The sequence below is a fragment of the Lathyrus oleraceus genome, chromosome 7 (assembly GCF_024323335.1).
Source record: "Lathyrus oleraceus cultivar Zhongwan6 chromosome 7, CAAS_Psat_ZW6_1.0, whole genome shotgun sequence".
NCBI classification, from domain to species: domain Eukaryota; kingdom Viridiplantae; phylum Streptophyta; class Magnoliopsida; order Fabales; family Fabaceae; genus Lathyrus; species Lathyrus oleraceus.
Genome location: NC_066585.1, coordinates 175,705,808 through 175,725,724, shown reverse-complemented (window position 1 = coordinate 175,725,724; position 19,917 = coordinate 175,705,808). Strand labels below are relative to the sequence as shown.

Here is a 19,917-nt window from a genome sequence, read left to right as displayed (position 1 = left end):
TCTCAGCTCCTTAGTTGTGTGTCTTTCCCCGGTTTCTGGTTAACAATTTAGTCCCTTTCAGGGGAACTACATCGCCCTGATCCTCGTTCCAGACGAGGTATGTAGGCAGGGGTCGTGCGAGACCTCTCCGGGCAACCTTTTTCTTTTTTGCGTGCGTTTACTTGTTATCTGACTGTGTTTTTTGTGGGTTCGGATGCCGACGTAAGCCCAGTGATGATGGCAGTCGGGCTCCACGTTTGCCCTTGTGAATGTGTTTTGGTTCGGATGCCGACATAATTCCATCCAGTGGTTGTCGGGCTCCATGTTTGCCACCCTTGCTTGTTTGTGTCGTTTTTGTGTTGTTTGGCGTGCGTAAGCCGAACTACAGTGGCTCTGATTCTTGTTCCAGACAAGATATGTAGGCATAAGGTGCGATACCTTATCGAGCCCGTTTCTCTTAACCCCACCTGCGTTCCCCGTGTGTGTGTGTGATGTTTAGCAACCTTTTCTTTATTCTAGGACGTGGATCCCTAGGAGTACCTAGGACGTGAGGGGTGCTAATACCTTCCCCTCGCGTAACCGACTCCCGAACCTTTTCTCTCTGGTCGCGAGACCATGTCTTTCCAGGTTTCTCTGAGCGTTTCCTTTCCCTATCTTGGGATAAATAACGTTTAGTGGCGGCTCTGTGTGTTTTTATTTTAGGCTCGCCGGTTGATTTTTCGTAGGATGCGACAACAGGCATGAAGAGTTTTCCGGTATCCAGACCGATGTGGCGTTCAGGCCAGTTTCCGATCGCCAGATCGAAGAAGTTTCCGATGATCAGGTCGAAGTACTTGTGGCATCCAGGCCAGTTTTCCGGTGTTCAGACCGAGGCGGTATCCAGACCGATGTGGCGTTCAGGCCAGTTTCCGATTTCCAGATCGAAGAAGTTTCCGACGATCAGGTTGAAGTACTTATGGTATCCAGACCAGTTTTCCGGTGTTCAGACCGAGGCGGTATCCAGACCGAGGTGGCGTTCAGGCCAGTTTCCGATTTTCAGATCGAAGAAGCTTCCGACAATTAGATCGATGCAGCTTGTGGCAGTCAGGCCAGTTTTCCGGTATCCAGACCGAAGTGGTGTTCAGACCAGTTTTCCGGTATCCGGACCGAAGCGGTATCCAGACCGAAGCGGTATTCAGACCAAAGTGGCGTTCAGGCTAATCTCCCGGTATTCAGACCGACATCAATTACTCTCATATTATGAGGCTCAGTATGCAGACTGACGAGCGGCGTTCAGGCCATGGCTATCTTTGTGTTACCATTTATCCAGATATATTCCTGTTTCGGTATTCAGGCTGACTTTCTCCGTACCAGACGGATTCTTGTTCAGAAGTTTGTTCTTTGCCGATTCTGACAGGCATTGTTAATTATTTTCCCATCAGAGTGCAAATTGTTCGTCTGTTCTTGGTATTCAATCACTCTTCATCCTGATCATCTGAAAGCCGAGGCTATTCATATCGACAGGTTCACAGTGGATTGAATAGGGGCAGCTGTAACACCTCAAAATTTGCCCTCCTCTCTTGGGACTAGCTTAGCATGTTGCATATCATTTTTTAGGTCATTAGGCATTTGCATATTGCATATCATGTGGAAACATTGTGCAAGTCATCCTCCTAAGTCTTGATCAGAGGATGAAGAGGTTGAGACGCAAGCTGAGGGTTTCATTGATTGAATTGATCACTAGCCATCTGAGGGTGTGTGATTCAAATTAGGCTTTCATGGTTCCTCAAGGGGGTTGGTCTTCATCTTGGTTGAAATGATACATCATCATCATCATCATCAAGGTTTCATCATCTCCAAGAGATTGATCAGATACCTTGAGATTAGGGTTTTGACCACTAGTCAACCCTAATCATCTGCATTGGGCCAATCAGGGCTTGTCAAGGAGATGGGGTCTACAGTGAATATGGGGATCATTTCATGATTATATTGAGCTCATGTAAGCTAGGGTTTCATCATTGAGCCATTTCATCAGAAGTTTGAGGTTCAACTTGATCAGTGCATAGCCAAATTCATCTATCAGTCAGAAAAGTCAACTGTGGTCAACTGTGCCTGAAATGGTGGATTTGGAGGTGGGAGAGATTTGGATACACTTCATTCATGTCTAAACAAGTTTCATTTGACATTTCAAACATCAAGAATGAAGAAAATAAAGTCAGGAGGAAACTTTCCAAAAATAGAAAGTGACCTATAATTGAAAGTTTCCAAAAATGGAAAGTTTTTCATCTCAAAAATACATGTCCAAAAATGCTTCAAATGAAATTTTGTCCAACATGAAATTTGTAGATCTTGCTCTCACCTTTCCAAAAAGTCCAAGAACACTCATTTCTCATGTGTGGTTGGCAAGTTATGGTCTAATCATTTTCAGAAAATGCCTAAATTCAAAGTGGCATAACTTTCACATGGAATGGCCAAATTGAGTGATCTTTCTTTGAGCAAACCACATTTTACATGTACTTTCATAATGCATCATCACATTTCATCAAAATTCATCACATAAAAAGTCCATTTTTCAAGTGGATTAATTTGCATTTTTGGCATGAAAAGGTGATTTTGAGAATTACATGGATTTTGCATACAAAGCTCATTCTAGCACATTCCAAATACCATTTAGAACTTGTTTGCGTTGCCATTCTACTGTTACATTGGCTGGTTTGGAAAAGGCTATTTTGGTTATTTCAATTGAAAATGCATTTCACTAATTCATTTTGATTTTGCTAATTGTGATTAAGAAATGGATTAGGAGATGGTATAAAGTGTTAATTGTAACAGAATTGATAATCACACTTCACATTTTCAGATCTAACAAACTTTCCCTCCAATTCTCTCCAAATTCTCCAAAAATTTTCACACTTTTTTCATCATTTCACACTGAATTCTTCATCCATTGCAATGGTTCTTGTTTGATCCACACTCTACAAGTGTTGGTGCACAACTGTTTCATCCAAATCGTGGCAAAGGAGTGAAGAATTTGGACTGTCCTCATAGTGATCTTCCATGGCAAATTGAAGAATCTTTGAGCTGGAGCTGTTTTGAGCTAAACTACTTGTTGCAATCACTTTCCACATCATTGAACCGCTTCTATTTTGGTGTTTTGGACATTGAAGAGCACGAATTCACGAACTGCCATCTCCATAAGGTCAGATTTCGATCTCTTTAATTGCTCCAATTATCATATGGTTCTTGTAGATCTTTCAACATAGAATAACATGTTGCTCGTGGTTTTGAATTTGATTGAGTATCGAGAGAGAAATCTTGATTGGAAGTTTGATGTGCAAACCTATTTTCGATCGATCTGGTTGATATGTTGAGAGTTAGGTCTAATGCTTGTTAGTTTCATGATCCTTGTTGAACGGTGATTCCAGTGATATATGATTTGTTGCATTTGGTTGAGAAATGCTCATCTGCATTTTCTGGAATTTCGTTGGTGTTCTTGAGCAAGAACACGTCCAGAAGCGTGTTCAATCCGTGCGCCTGGTTTTGGATTTTCAAAATGTGTTTCCCGCTAGCGTAGGCCAATCACAAGCTGCCACCAAATTAATGAGAAACGCCGCGTTTTGCTGTACTGAAGCTTAATTACGCAATTGCCATTTTCATTTTAATTTCATGTTTATTTCATTTCTTTTTTCATTTTTCATTTCATTTTCATCACATATCTTCAAAAAATCATAAGTTCCTCATTTCTTGTCCAAATTTGATGAGACTTTTTGCATTATTCTCCTTGTGATGTGTAGTTTTTTATGGTGATTTTTATTATTTTTGTGCACGTGTGGAAAAATAAATTGCCTAGGGATTGTTTGGATGTGTGCCAATTTGTGTATGCCATGCCATTTCACTCATAAAATGATGATGCTTCCATAGAAATTCATGAAATTTTGCATGCCTATTCTTGACTCTTTGTTGGTGATTTTGATGTATGGTTTGCAATTTTTGGATCCCTGGTTGATGAGATATGAATTTTTGATTAGAGGTGTGACAATTTGTGTCACACCATGCTTGGTGAATTTCATGATTTTATTTGATGTGCTTAGGAACATTGGATTGAGCTAATTTTTTGCATGTTTGAGCATATAGATGTTAAGAACACATGTGAATTTTTCTGGATTTATTGATGGCATTTCCTATTTGATTGGAATTTTCTCCTCTGTTTGGTCATTTGTTGATTTTTTGTGACACTTGTTGGTATTGGCTTTGTGAAATCCTTATGGTTTATTGGATGAATGTGAAATTTGACATGTGTATTCTAGACACATTATAGGTCATTGTGGTTTTGATCCCATTCATTTATCATGTTTTGTCACTGTTTTATGATTGATGGAAGTTGATGTTTGTTTTGATGCCTTGTGTTGGCTTGCTTGAATTTGTCTGGACTTTTTGATTTTCATTGAATGTGTTCTGTTTGGACTTGAATTTTTGTGGAATTTATTGAAATGTTTTGATGTTGATTTGATTGAGATCATTCTGTTTGGTCTTTTGAGGTTCCAATTTGCATGTTTGATGCCTTTTCTTTCATGAAATGATAATGATGAATGATATGAGCATGGGACCAATTGGAGTTGTTTCTAAATTGTTTGATTGTGATTTTGGATAATTTTCACTTGCTGTTTTGGATTTTTCATCTCCTTTTGACCCTAGGCTTGTCCTAGTGGTCTTGTTTCTCATATTTGAGTTTGGCTTTTCAGGTTGAGATGCAAATGCCTTAAGGAGATTGCTTCAAGTTAATTGAGTTTGATTTGGTCAATTGTTGTGGACTAACTTGTTTTGTTTTGTAGGATGCTTGGCTCACTTGAGTTGATTGTGCATTGCACATTGCATTGTTTGATTGTACAGATTAACTATTGACTTGTGCTGTTTAATGTTGGCTTTTGATTGGTATACTGATTGTATTTGATTGATTTCAGGTACATTAGTTGCTAATAGTTCCTTGAGAACTTGCTTGCTGTGCTTGGTTGTATAAACCAATTGAGGTAGACTCTCTTGTCTCCATGTAGTCTGGAAGACCTGGCCTGTTACTTGGCCAGGCAACTGTCTGAAGTCCTCCTTAAGAGGCGATGTTTGTGATTGTTTAACTTTGTCCCCAAGCAGGTAAAGACCTTGATTAAGGCAATTGGCAGAACCCAAGGGATGTGCAATCCATCCCCTGCTATTCTTGTTGAGTCGTCCCTCTGCTCACACCACTGTGTTGATGCATTGGGACATTAACCCAAGATCTTGTACAGTTGTACAGTTGAGTCAGAGTCATGAGTGTAGAAGGGTTCCTCCTTTCTAAACCCACACTCCTTTGTCTGAAGCTCTCCCTGGCCAGGGATAAGAGCTGTGAAGTTTAATCTTCACTCTCCTTTCATCAGCTTCACCCTGACTCTCAATGTCAGGGTTAAGAGCTAACACCACCCTTGTACAGATGACTTGCTTTGGCAGTCTGACCCTTTGTTTGAGCCCACTTTGACTGGATATAGTGTGTGCTATTTGAAATGTTTGCTTTGCTTTGTTTATGCTTGCATGCTTTGCTTTTTCCTGGTTAGGATTACCTTGCTGTTGTGCGAGTAGATAGTGAACCTTAACATAGGGCAATGATGCATGATAACATCTAGGCTCGAGTCCAGCTCCCTAGTAGTGTGTCTCCCTTTGTATCTGGTTAGTCTTTCTTCCCGTTCGGGGGAACTACGTCGCCCTGATCCTCATACCAGATGAGGTACGTAGGCAGGAGACCGTGCGAGGTCTCTCCGGGCACTTTGTTTTCTTTTTGTGTGTGTGCTTGACAGTTATAGGCTCGAGTTCCCGACTCCCTATTAACTTGGTTGGTTGTTGTGTGCTTGGAAGCTGATATAAGTCCAGTGATTGGCATTCGGGTTCCAGTGTGGGTTTGTTTGGTTCGGAAGCCGATGTAAGTCCAGCGATTGGCGTTCGGGTTCCATGTTTGCCGGTGTTTGTGTGTGTCTTGTTTGGCGTGCGTGAGCCGAACTACGGCAGCTCTGATTCTCGTTCCAAACGAGATACGTAGGCATAGGACGCGATGTCCTAGCGAGCCTTCTTCCTCTTACCCCACCTGTGTTGTTTTCGGTGTGTGTGTGTGATGTGTTTGTTTTAGCAACCTTTTTCTGTCTTTGAGCGTGGATCCCGTCGAGTACGACGGACGTGAGGGGTGCTAATACCTTCCCCTTGCGTAACCGACTCCCGATCCCATCTCTTTGGTCGCGAGACCATGCTTTTTCCAGGTTTACTTCGAGCGTTTCCTTTCCCTCTTTTGGGATAAATAACGCACGGTGGCGGCTCTGTTTGTTTTTGTTTTAGCCCGCCGGTTGTTTTTCGCGGATGCGACACATCCCCTTCTCTCCTCTTCTGTCCCTGAATGAACGGCTTCTTCACTCCTGATGAGGATCCACCTCCACTCTGGCTTTTATAGGTCTTTAGGTAATTCTCCACCCTTTCTCCAGTAGAGACCACATCAGCAAAGTTGGAAGCATTGCACCCCACCAGACGCTCCAGATAAGGTCCAGGCAGCGTATTCATGAACATGTTGGCCATTACCTTTTCCAACATAGGAGGCTGAACACGGGAAGCTGTATCCCTCCAGCGTTGAGTGTATTCCCTGAAGCACTCATTGCTTTTAAGAGACAGATTCTGAAGTTGAGTTCTGTCCGGAGCCATGTCTGCATTATACTGATACTGCTTCACGAAAGCTTCTGCCAAATCCCTCCAGCAACGGATGTGGGCTCTGTCCAGCCTCATATACCATTCCAAGGATGCCCCAGCTAGGCTATCCTGGAAGAAGTACATAAGTAGCTTCTCGTCATCAGAGTATGCAACCATTTTACGGAAATAGGCTTGCACGTGAGTTTTGGGGCAAGAACTGCCATTGTATTTGTCAAATATCGGGACCTTGAATTTCGGTGGCACTCTCACACCTGGGACCAGCCCCAAGTCAGCAACATCTACTCCCAAAAGATTCTGTCCTTCCACTACTTTCAACCTCTCTTCCAATCTTCTAAACATGGGGTCCATGCCAAAGTCTTCCTGAAGCAAGGGGAACTGATCATCCTGACCATCCTGAATAGGTTGTTGATCTAGGTTGACATGCGGGATCGGGATAGGCCCCGGTCCATTGGGACCATTAGCCTCTCCAGCTGGAGGATCAGCTAACGTCTCCGGTTGAGTAATAGGAGGATCCCTCTGCACCAACAATCTAAGCTCCTGCTGTCCTTGAGCCACCCCTTGAACCAAATCCATGAACTGATTCATGCGAATCTTCATCTCGGTGAGCTCTGCTTGTAGGCTCTCCATCACTCTTTGTTGATTCCTTCGGGTACCGTATCGGTGAATGCCTGAGTCAGCTATCCTGCTAGTGGGACACCAAACAAACTGAGAACACTGTGGCGGTACCTGTTATGCAAGACATGCGGATGACTATGCAAATGCAATGACATGTTTATCAATTCCAAAAGTATTCTACCCCCTTGATTCCAGTCTCACATTTGATAAACAGTGTAAGAAGAAAACCCCGACTAGAATCAAGAAGAAGATTTAAACCCCCTTGAAAAGGATAAACATGTGTTAAGTGATGTGAATGCAAATGATGTGATGATGTGAATGCAATGCAGTGGCATGTCAATCAGGATTGTTGTATCTGCTTGAACATCTGTCAGGTTGCACTGTCTGGAGAGAAATCAAGAGCACACCAAACAAAGGTCATGGGATGGGTCACGTTATCCTTAATATCAACCACCCATTTTGGTGGATTATGGTTTACACCTTATCAACACCCGAGTTTCATTGATATTAAGGATGCCTGATCGGATCAACCATGAATCAAGGGTTTGTCGCAAGTCACGAGCATGGAGTTTAGGTTAAGAACCACCCAAAAGGAGTGTACTAAGGTTTAAACCTGCCAAACATGTTCTACAAAAGGTTCCCATAGTCATAATCCCATCTTTCGGATATTATCAGAGGAACGACTACTCGTATTCCAACAATATTCTCAAGAAGAGACTCTTATGAGTGTAGTATCGCGTAACAATCGTATCAAATCTTACACTTGAACGACTTTTGCACTACGTCCTACAAATAGGCCAATATGGGTTTGGTAAACTAAGGTCCTTGGCTTCTTAGGTCTATATTGGAACAAGTAATGTCTAACCACAACTTACTTATGTGACATTATTGATCTCAACATGACCTCCACCAAGTGAATGGGCTTGCAAGTCAACTCGCTAAGGAATAACTCCACACAAGTTGACAGGACTATGCCATTCTCCTATCTTAAGTGCACTCGAGTTCGGGTATAGAACTCATCTCACAAAGATCACCAAGCAGCCATAGCCAGCCAATAGATACAGCAATGATATGTACACAATGCAATAAGGTGAAGCAGGTAAATAAATAACTGTACAAAAGCATGAACACCCAATAAACAAACAAACTACAAAAGCTAGGAGGGACTCGCTTAGGGAAGGTGGACCAGCAAGAGGTCAACTTCTTAGCGTCCCCAGCAGAGTCGCCAGCTGGCGCAACCTGAAAAATATAGTGCGCGAAAAAACAACCGGCGAAAGAAAAAGACAGAAGAGTCGCCACCGTGCGTTATTCATCCCGAAGGAGGGAAAGGAAACGCTCGAAGTAAACCTGAAAAAGGAAAGGACAAGACGGGGTCTCGCAACCAAATCTTGGGTTCGGGAGTCGGTTATGCGAAGGGAAGGTATTAGCACCCCTACGCATCCATAGTACTCTACGGGATCCACTTTTGTGGTTTTCGTCTAAAGGGTGTGGGTTTACCTAATGTGTTTATTTACTAAAAAGGTTAAGAGAAATGACTCGCGCGGATGTCGCATCCACTGCATACGTATCTCATCTGAATATGAGAATCAGAGTCTTCGTAGCTCGGCTGACCTATGGGTTGGGGGTAATTGTGCTCGCTAAGACATCGCGTCTTATGCCTACGTATCTCATCTGGAATGAGAATCAGAGCAAGCCGTAGTTCGGCTAACTACGGGGTTATGGATTGGGTTTTGGACGAACAACGTCACTACGCAATCTACCGGATGCTCGACCTTTGGAGACTTACTCGCCTGTAGTAGAAGGAGTAAACGTGTGTTATGGGTTTTAGGGTTTGGGATGCTCGAGGGCAAACAGGCAGTCCTTGACGAAGGAACCGCGCTACATGTGGGGATACGAATACAAAACACAAAACATGTATCTCAAAGTAAAATGCCACCAAGGGGCTCAAACATTGCCTCCTATCGAGGTCTTCAAGCTAAGAAAGCGATAAAGTACGAGAAAGGGAAAAAATTACCACACGGATAAAGATCCGAAGCTATAGCAGTTAAAGGAGCAAGAAACCCTGAAATCTCTCCAGCTGGACCGTCAAAGGAAATCAGTCAACACGAATAATCAGAATAAAACTTCAGGGGGTATCCCACAAATAAAGTGGGAAACCACGCGAGTGTCTCTGCAAAAGCCATATGAGCCCTCACAAAACTCGACAAAGGGTTAGACAAACAAGATGAGATCCAGGGAAAACAATGCCATGGCAACACAAAAACAGGTTAGAACAAAACAAAACAAAAAGCAGATACTGTCACGTTCGCGACTGCTTCGCCTAGCGAAGGCTTAGCGAAGCTTCGCTACAGGCTCGCCTAGCGAAGCGGCTAGCGAAGGCCTGCGGGTTTTGGATTCCTCCTTGATAACAGTTCGATCTCTATGATCCGAAACCATGTGGTATCCATCTCATAAACGAAAATGATTAAAACATTCGAGGTATTATTACACATATTTATACACAAACATAAACCCGTGGGCAACACCTGATGTTACCTCATACATTTATAATATTCAAATTCGAGGCGTAAAGTAGTAGGAACAAAGGCATACCTGATGAGAGAGATCGATCGAACGGCGTGGCTGGATTTGTAAAGCTCTGTGAGGCGGAGGCAAAAGAGCGTGTGAATCGGAGTGAACTTCTCAGAGCTGCCTGAAGGTTGCTGCAGAGTAATTCCTAGGTCTCCTCCTCTCAAGATCTTTCTCCCGTGGTTCTCCCAGTGTAACTCCTCTACTGAAACTTCAGTATTTATAGACTGATTTCGTGGGTAATGGGCTTGGAATGAGGTCAACTGAGGCCCAAAGCTTCTTGATTTTTTCTGAAATGCGCGCCCTTCGCCTAGCGAGCATGACAGCTCAGCAGCAGATTCTTGCTTCTTCAAGTCTGGCAATTTGCACGGTGAATACGCCCCAATTAGACCTGTTGGTAGTACCTCAAGTCTATTCCTTACGTTGACTGACCGTCTAAGTAGAACCCACAAAGTGTCCTGGATGATGTTCGAGCTTCTTGGAGCTAATTCTGATTGACGCGATGCAATATGGCATGAAATGCTAAATGACCTAAAAAGTGAATGCATGAATGAGGAGGGCAAATTTTGGGGTGTTACACGAAGGTCTGGTTCGTTCGGAGAATCCATACTTATAATGAAGCTGCGGGGAATGTTGTTGCACCTAGGGTTGGATTTGGTTTGGGTTCGGAGTTGCGGCGCGCAGGGGTTTTCGTTAAAGTTGTAAAGGTCGGTGAGAAGGGGAATGCGGCGGAATTGTGGTTGAAGAGGGAGATGATGAGTGGAGAGGTTGGTTGGTTGGTTTTGGTTTCGGATGATCGGGAATTTGCGGATATGTTGAGGAAGGTTAGGGAAGTGAATTTGAAGACTGTTGTTGTTGGAGATTATTGGGATAGGGATTTGGGGAAGAATGCTGATTTGTGGCTTCCTTGGAATGTTGTTGAGAATGGAAAGCTTGAGGGAATGGGTTTAATGGGAAAAACAGAGGGTTTGGATGATGAACTGGAAGGAGATCAGGATTTGGACTATAGTGAATATGTAACAGAGGAAGAACTGTATGAAAGGTTTTAAATAATTGTCTGCATCGTGTTCTCTTTAAGACTCTCACGATTTTGGTCAGTAATGTGTTCTCTTTGAAGCTCTTGCGATTTTGGTCTGTACGAATTGTAAATATGTAGATGCACTATTTTCTTTGTTTTGAATGACTTATAAGTTTTTAGATTTGTGTCTTAATAGTTTTTTTTTACATATCTTATATCTTATACCTGTTGCTATAGATTTGTGTATTAAGGGTTCATGTATTGGTTACATTTGTTGAAGCTTATGAGAAACAAATTGATCTTGTTTGAATATGACAATCACTAAGTTTGTTGAATTGAAGATGGACAATGAGAGTAGATTTAAGGGGAAGAAGTCAAGACCAAAGTTTGTCTCAGTCTTCGAATTCCATTGAGTGCCAAAACATTGTTGGTGTTGATTCCGAAAAGAGAAAGACATCGATGGTGATGACTCTGGTATAAAAAGATTTAAGCCGGGAACTTTTATTCGATTGGGCTACTGATTTATTTAGAAATTTTCACAACATTTTTCTACCCCGCTAACAATACTATTCTTCGTTACAAACCTTATTATAAGGAGCATGTTGCTTTTAAATAAGGGTAATGCTAATCAGGACTCTCTTGGCCCAAGTTATATATATATATATATATATATATATATATATATATATATATATATATATATATATATATATATATATATATATATATATATATATATATATATATATATATATATATATATATATATTATATATATATATATATATATATATATATATATATATATATATATATATATATATATATATATATATATATATATATGTGTGTGTAATACTATTCTTCGTTACAAACCTTATTATAAGGAGCATGTTGCTTTCAAAAAAGAATACATCATATTCGACTACTACAAATAGTTGTTAAACTTTGTTAGTTAGGATACTTGATTGATATCAAATGAATATCGTTGATAATTGGTATGAAAATCAAATGGTTTGATTTTACAAAATATTTTAGTTTATGCTTCATAGTACATTTTCCATAATCGAAAAAATACTATACAATTTAACATATTTCTTCGTGTTGTTGTTGGATGGAAAAAGATGTTATGAACTTTAGTATTGTTTCAATGATGATGTTCAATGTTTTACAGTTTAATTTAAGAGATACTATTGGATAAGTTGACATGTTATCTTTTGAGTTTTATAATATCTACGTACTATTATATGTTTTATTTATGTTACTTTTCTTTTTATAAATGAATCACAATTGTAAGATTATATTAGTGTATGTTTGTAGTTCTCTATGTATTAACGGTCTTAAAATATAAATTCAAAGTTCGGGTTTGTTACAAGTATGTATAAAACGGTGTGCAAATAACCACTCCCTAGAAAAATTCCATACCATTGGGCCACAATCCACACGAGCAAGCCCAAATTATCATCTGTAACAAAAAAAAAAGCTCCTATCGCATTAAAAAAAAGCGATTCTTCTTTGTCGATACGAAGAGAAGCATGCATTCTCTGTTTTTCCACAACGCAAACTCTGTCAACTTAACTTCTTCACTTCTTTTCCCAAATAATCACAAACTCTGCTCAAAACCCCATTTCCAATCCTCCATCAAAATCAATACACCAATCCCTAAACACGTCCCTAACAAAAAGGTTATAATCCTCTGGGACCTCGACAACAAACCTCCACGTGGACCTCCATACGACGCCGCACTCTCTCTCAAAACCCTCGCCGAACGCTTCGGCGACGTCGTTTCAATCTCCGCTTACACAAAACGACACTCCTTCTTCAATCTCCCTCAATGGAATACCAACCAAAACCCTAACCCTAATTCGATTCCCTGTCGTGTCTGCGGTCACGAATGTAAATCAATTTTCGATCTCAAAATTCATTTCAAGAGAGTTCATCTGTACCAGCGTAAGAAGTTAAGGGAAAAATTGAAATCCATTAAGTTGAGTCGGTCGAAGGTCTGGTTCGTTCGGAGAATCCATACTTATAATGAAGTTGCGGGGAATGTTGTTGCACCTAGGGTTGGATTTGGTTTGGGTTCGGAGTTACAGCGCACAGGGGTTTTCGTTAAAGTTGTGAAGGTCGGTGAGAAGGGGAATGCGGCGGATTTGTGGTTGGAGAGGGAGATGATGAGTGGAGAGGTTGGTTGGTTGGTTATGGTTTCGGATGATCGGGAATTTGCAGAGATGTTGAGGAAGGTTAGGGAGGTCAATTTGAAGACTGTTGTTGTTGGAGATTATTGGGATAGGGATTTGGGGAAGAATGTTGATTTGTGGCTTCCTTGGAATGTTGTTGAGAATGGAAAGCTTGAGGGAATGGGTTTAATGGGAAGAACAGAGGGTTCGGATGATGAAGTGGAAGGAGATCAGGATTTGGACTATGGTGAATATGTAACAGAGGAAGAACTATATGAAAGGTTTTAAATAATTGTCTGCATCGTGTTCTTTTTAAGACTCTCACGATTTTGGTCAGTAATGTGTTCTCTTAGAAGCTCTTGCGATTTTGGTCTGTACGAATTGTAAATATGTAGATGCACTATTTTCTTTGTTTTGAATGACTTATAAGTTTTTAGATTTGTGTCTTCATAGTTTTTTTTTACATATCTTATATCTTATACCTGTTGTTATAGATTTGTGTATTAAGGGTTCATGTATTGGTTACATTTGTTGAAGCTTATGAGAAACAAATTGATCTTGTTTGAATATGACAATCACTAAGTTTGTTGAATTGAAGATGGACAATGAGAGTAGATTTAAGGGGAAGAAGTCAAGACCAAAGTTTGTCTCAGTCTCCGAATTCCATTGAGTGCCAAAACATTGTTGGTGTTGATTCCGAAAAGAGAAAGACATCGATGGTGATGACTCTGGTATAAAAAGATTTAAGCCGGGAACTTTTAATCGATTGGGCTACTGATTTATTTAGAAATTTTCACAACATTTTTCTACTCCGCTAACAATACTATTCTTCGTTACAAACCTTATTATAAGGAGCATGTTACTTTTAAATAAGGGTAATGCTAATCAGGATTCTCTTGGCCCAAGTTATATATATATATATATATATATATATATATATATATATATATATATATATATATATATATATATATATATATATATATATATATATATATATATATATAATTAAAAAATTTAATTAATTTTTTCATTACAAATTTTTTATAAATGAATTTCTTAATTTGTGTCCGCATAAGGTAGGAGCAAAAGTGATTTGAAAATCTTAATACATGACAAAAAAGAATACATCATATTCGACTACTACAAATAGTTGTTAAACTTTGTTAGTTAGGATACTTGATTGATATCAAATGAATATCGTTGATCATTGGTATGAAAATCAAATGGTTTGATTTTACAAAATATTTTAGTTTATGCTTCATAGTACATTTTGCATATTCAAAAAAATACTATACAATTTAACATATTTCTTCGTGCTGTTGTAGGATGGAAAAAGATGTTATGAACTTTAGTATTGTTTCAATGATGATGTTCAATGTTTTACAGTTTAATTTAAGAGATACTATTGGATAAGTTGACATGTTATCTTTTGAGTTTTATAATAATTACGTACTATTATATGTTTTATTTATGTTACTTTTCTTTTTATAAATGAATCACAATTGTAAGATTATATTAGTGTATGTTTGTAGTTCTCTATGTATTAACGGTCTTAAAATATAAATTCAAAGTTCGGGTTTGTTACTAGTATGTATAAAACGGTATGCAAATAACCACTCCCTAGAAAAATTCCATACCATTGGGCCACAATCCACACGAGCAAGCCCAAATTATCATCCGTAACAAAAAAAAAGCTCCTATCGCATTAAAAAAAAAGCGACTCTTCTTCGTCGATACGAAGAGAAGCATGCATTCTCTGTTTTTCCACAGCGCAAACTCTGTCAACTTAACTTCTTCACTTCTTTTCCCAAATAATCACAAACTCTGCTCAAAACCCCGTTTCCAATCCTCCATCAAAATCAATACACCAATCCCTAAACACGTCCCTAACAAAAAGGTTATAATCCTCTGGGACCTCGACAACAAACCTCCACGTGGACCTCCATACGACGCCGCACTCTCTCTCAAAACCCTCGCCGAACGCTTCGGCGACGTCGTTTCAATCTCCGCTTACACAAAACGACACTCCTTCTTCAATCTCCCTCAATGGAATACCAACCAAAACCCTAACCCTAATTCGATTCCCTGTCGTGTCTGCGGTCACGAATGTAAATCAATTTTCGATCTCAAAATTCATTTCAAGAGAGTTCATCTGTACCAGTGTAAGAAGTTAAGGGAAAAATCTAAATCCATTAAGTTGAGCCGGTCGAAGGTCTGGTTCGTTCGGAGAATCCATACTTATAATGAAGCTGCGGGGAATGTTGTTGTTGCACCTAGGGTTGGATTTGGTTTAGGTTCGGAGTTGCGGCGCGCAAGGGTTTTCGTTAAAGTTGTGAAGGTCGGTGAGAAGGGGAATGCGGCGGAATTGTGGTTGAAGAGGGAGATGATGAGTGGAGAGGTTGGTTGGTTGGTTTTGGTTTCGGATGATCGGGAATTTGCGGAGATGTTGAGGAAGGTTAGGGAAGTGAATTTGAAGACTGTTGTTGTTGGAGATTATTGGGATAGGGATTTGGGGAAGAATGCTGATTTGTGGCTTCCTTGGAATGTTGTTGAGAATGGAAAGCTTGAGGGAATGGGTTTAATGGGAAAAATAGAGGGTTTGGATGATGAACTGGAAGGAGATCAGGATTTGGACTATGGTGAATATGTAACAGAGGAAGAACTGTATGAAAGGTTTTAAATAATTGTCTGCATCGTGTTCTCTTTAAAACTCTCACGATTTTGGTCAGTAATGTGTTCTCTTTGAAGCTCTTGCGATTTTGGTCTGTACGAATTGTAAATATGTAGATGCACTATTTTCTTTGTTTTGAATGACTTATAAGTTTTTAGATTTGTGTCTTAATAGTTTTTTTTTACATATCTTATATCTTATACATGTTGCTATAGATTTGTGTATTAAGGGTTCATGTATTGGTTACATTTGTTGAAGCTTATGAGAAACAAATTGATCTTGTTTGAATATGACAATCACTAAGTTTGTTGAATTGAAGATGGACAATGAGAGTAGATTTAAGGGGAAGAAGTCAAGACCAAAGTTTGTCTCAGTCTCCGAATTCCATTGAGTGCCAAAACATTGTTGGTGTTGATTCCGAAAAGAGAAAGACATCGATGGTGATGACTTTGGTATAAAAAGATTTAAGCCGGGAACTTTTATTCGATTGGGCTACTGATTTATTTAGAAATTTTCACAACATTTTTCTACCCCGCTAACAATACTATTCTTCGTTACAAACCTTATTATAAGGAGCATGTTGCTTTTAAATAAGGGTAATGCTAATCAGGATTCTCTTGGCCCAAGTTATATATATATATATATATATATATATATATATATATATATATATATATATATATATATATATATATATATATATATATATATATATATATATATATATATATATATATATATATATATATATATATATATATATAATTAAAATTTTTAATTAACTTTTTCAATATAAATTTTTTATAAATGAATTTCTTAATTTGTGTCCGCATAAGGTAGGAGCAAAAGTGGTTTGAAAATCTTAATACATGACAAAAAAGAATACATCATATTCGACTACTACAAATAGTTGTTAAACTTTGTTAGTTAGGATACTTGATTGATATCAAATGAATATCGTTGATCATTGGTATGAAAATCAAATGGTTTGATTTTACAAAATATTTTAGTTTATGCTTCATAGTACATTTTGCATATTCGAAAAAATACTATACAATTTAACATATTTCTTCGTGTTGTTGTAGGATGGAAAAAGATGTTATGAACTTTAGTATTGTTTCAATGATGATGTTCAATGTTTTACAGTTTAATTTAAGAGATACTATTGGATAAGTTGACATGTTATCTTTTGAGTTTTATAATAATTACGTACTATTATATGCTTTATTTATGTTACTTTTCTTTTTATAAATGAATCACAATTGTAAGATTATATTAGTGTATGTTTGTAGTTCTCTATGTATTAACGGTCTTAAAATATAAATTCAAAGTTCGGGTTTGTTACTAGTATGTATAAAACGGTGTGCAAATAACCACTCCCTAGAAAAATTCCATACCATTGGGCCACAATCCACACGAGCAAGCCCAAATTATCATCCGTAACAAAAAAAAAAACTCCTATCGCATTAAAAAAAAAGCGACTCTTCTTCGTTGATACGAAGAGAAGCATGCATTCTCTGTTTTTCCACAGCGCAAACTCTGTCAACTTAACTTCTTCACTTCTTTTCCCAAATAATCACAAACTCTGCTAAAAACCCCGTTTCCAATCCTCCATCAAAATCAATACACCAATCCCCAAACACGTCCCTAACAAAAAGGTTATAATCCTCTGGGACCTCGACAACAAACCTCCACGTGGACCTCCATACGACGCCGCACTCTCTCTCAAAACCCTCGCCGAACGCTTCGGCGACGTCGTTTCAATCTCCGCTTACACAAAACGACACTCCTTTTTCAATCTCCCTCAATGGAATACCAACCAAAACCCTAACCCTAATTCGATTCCCTGCCGTGTCTGCGGTCACGAATGTAAATCAATTTTCGACCTCAAAATTCATTTCAAGAGAGTTCATCTGTACCAGTGTAAGAAGTTAAGGGAAAAATTGAAATCCATTACCTTGAGCCGGTCGAAGGTCTGGTTCGTTCGGAGAATCCATACTTATAATGAAGCTGCAGGGAATATTGTTGCACCTAGGGTTGGATTTGGTTTGGGTTCGGAGTTGCGGTGCGCAGGGGTTTTTGTTAAAGTTGTGAAGGTAAGTGAGAAGGGGAATGCGACGGATTTGTGGTTGGAGAGGGAGATGATGAGTGGAGAGGTTGGTTGGTTGGTTATGGTTTCGGATGATCGGGAATTTGCAGAGATGTTGAGGAAGGTTAGGGAGGTCAATTTGAAGACTGTTGTTGTTGGAGATTATTGGGATAGGGATTTGGGGAAGAATGCTGATTTGTGGCTTCCTTGGAATGTTGTTGAGAATGGAAAGCTTGAGGGAATGGGTTTAATGGGAAGAACAGAGGGTTCGGATGATGAACTGGAAGGAGATCAGGATTTGGACTATGGTGAATATGTAACAGAGGAAGAACTGTATGAAAGGTTTTAAATAATTGTCTGCATCGTGTTCTCTTTAAGACTCTCACGATTTTGGTCAGTAATGTGTTCTCTTTGAAGCTCTTGCGATTTTGGTCTGTACGAATTGTAAATATGTAGATGCACTATTTTCTTTGTTTTGAATGACTTATAAGTTTTTAGATTTGTGTCTTAATAGTTTTTTTTTACATATCTTATATCTTATACCTGTTGCTATAGATTTGTGTATTAAGGGTTCATGTATTGGTTACATTTGTTGAAGCTTATGAGAAACAAATTGATCTTGTTTGAATATGACAATCACTAAGTTTGTTGAATTGAAGATGGACAATGAGAGTAGATTTAAGGGGAAGAAGTCAAGACCAAAGTTTGTCTCAGTCTCCGAATTCCATTGAGTGCCAAAACATTGTTGGTGTTGATTCCGAAAAGAGAAAGACATCGATGGTGATGACTCTGGTATAAAAAGATTTAAGCCGGGAACTTTTATTCGATTGGGCTACTGATTTATTTAGAAACTTTCACAAAAAATTTCTACCCCGCTAACAATACTATTCTTCGTTACAAACCTTATTATAAGGAGCATGTTGCTTTTAAATAAGGGTAATGCTAATCAGGATTCTCTTGGCCCAAGTTATATATATATATATATATATATATATATATATATATATATATATATATATATATATATATATATATATATATATATATATATATATATATATATATATATATATATATATATATATATATATAATTAAAATTTTGAATTAATTTTTTCAATACAAATTTTTTATAAATGAATTTCTTAATTTGTGTCCGCATAAGGTAGGAGCAAAAGTGGTTTGAAAATCTTAATACATGACAAAAAAGAATACATCATATTCGACTACTACAAATAGTTGTTAAACTTTGTTAGTTAGGATACTTGATTGATATCAAATGAATATCGTTGATCATTGGTATGAAAATCAAATGGTTTGATTTTACAAAATATTTTAGTTTATGCTTCATAGTATATTTTGCATATTCGAAAAAATACTATACAATTTAACATATTTCTTCGTGCTGTTGTAGGATGGAAAAAGATGTTATGAACTTTAGTATTGTTTCAATGATGATGTTCAATGTTTTACAGTTTAATTTAAGAGATACTATTGGATAAGTTGACATGTTATCTTTTGAGTTTTATAATAATTACGTACTCTTATGTGTTTTATTTATGTTACTTTTCTTTTTATAAATGAATCACAATTGTAAGATTATATTAGTGTATGTTTGTAGTTCTCTATGTATTAACGGTCTTAAAATATAAATTCAAAGTTCGGGTTTGTTACTAGTATGTATAAAACGGTGTGCAAATAACCACTCCCTAGAAAAATTCCATACCATTGGGCCACAATCCACACGAGCAAGCCCAAATTATCATCCGTAACAAAAAAAAAACTCCTATCGCATTAAAAAAAAAGCGACTCTTCTTCGTTGATACGAAGAGAAGCATGCATTCTCTGTTTTTCCACAGCGCAAACTCTGTCAACTTAACTTCTTCACTTCTTTTCCCAAATAATCACAAACTCTGCTAAAAACCCCGTTTCCAATCCTCCATCAAAATCAATACACCAATCCCCAAACACGTCCCTAACAAAAAGGTTATAATCCTCTGGGACCTCGACAACAAACCTCCACGTGGACCTCCATACGACGCCGCACTCTCTCTCAAAACCCTCGCCGAACGCTTCGGCGACGTCGTTTGAATCTCCGCTTACAC

At 38.5% G+C, this 19,917-nt stretch overlaps 1 long non-coding RNA gene across 1 annotated transcript; it reads left to right on the top strand.

Annotated features, from left to right (window-relative positions):
- The first annotated feature begins 12,973 nt into the window (after positions 1-12,973).
- LOC127105208 (uncharacterized) lies at positions 12,974-18,081 on the top strand. The gene is made up of 3 exons (XR_007794925.1): positions 12,974-13,056; positions 15,452-15,508; positions 17,938-18,081. It is a non-coding gene; the product is annotated as an uncharacterized LOC127105208 (long non-coding RNA).
- Positions 18,082-19,917: the final 1,836 nt, after the last annotated feature.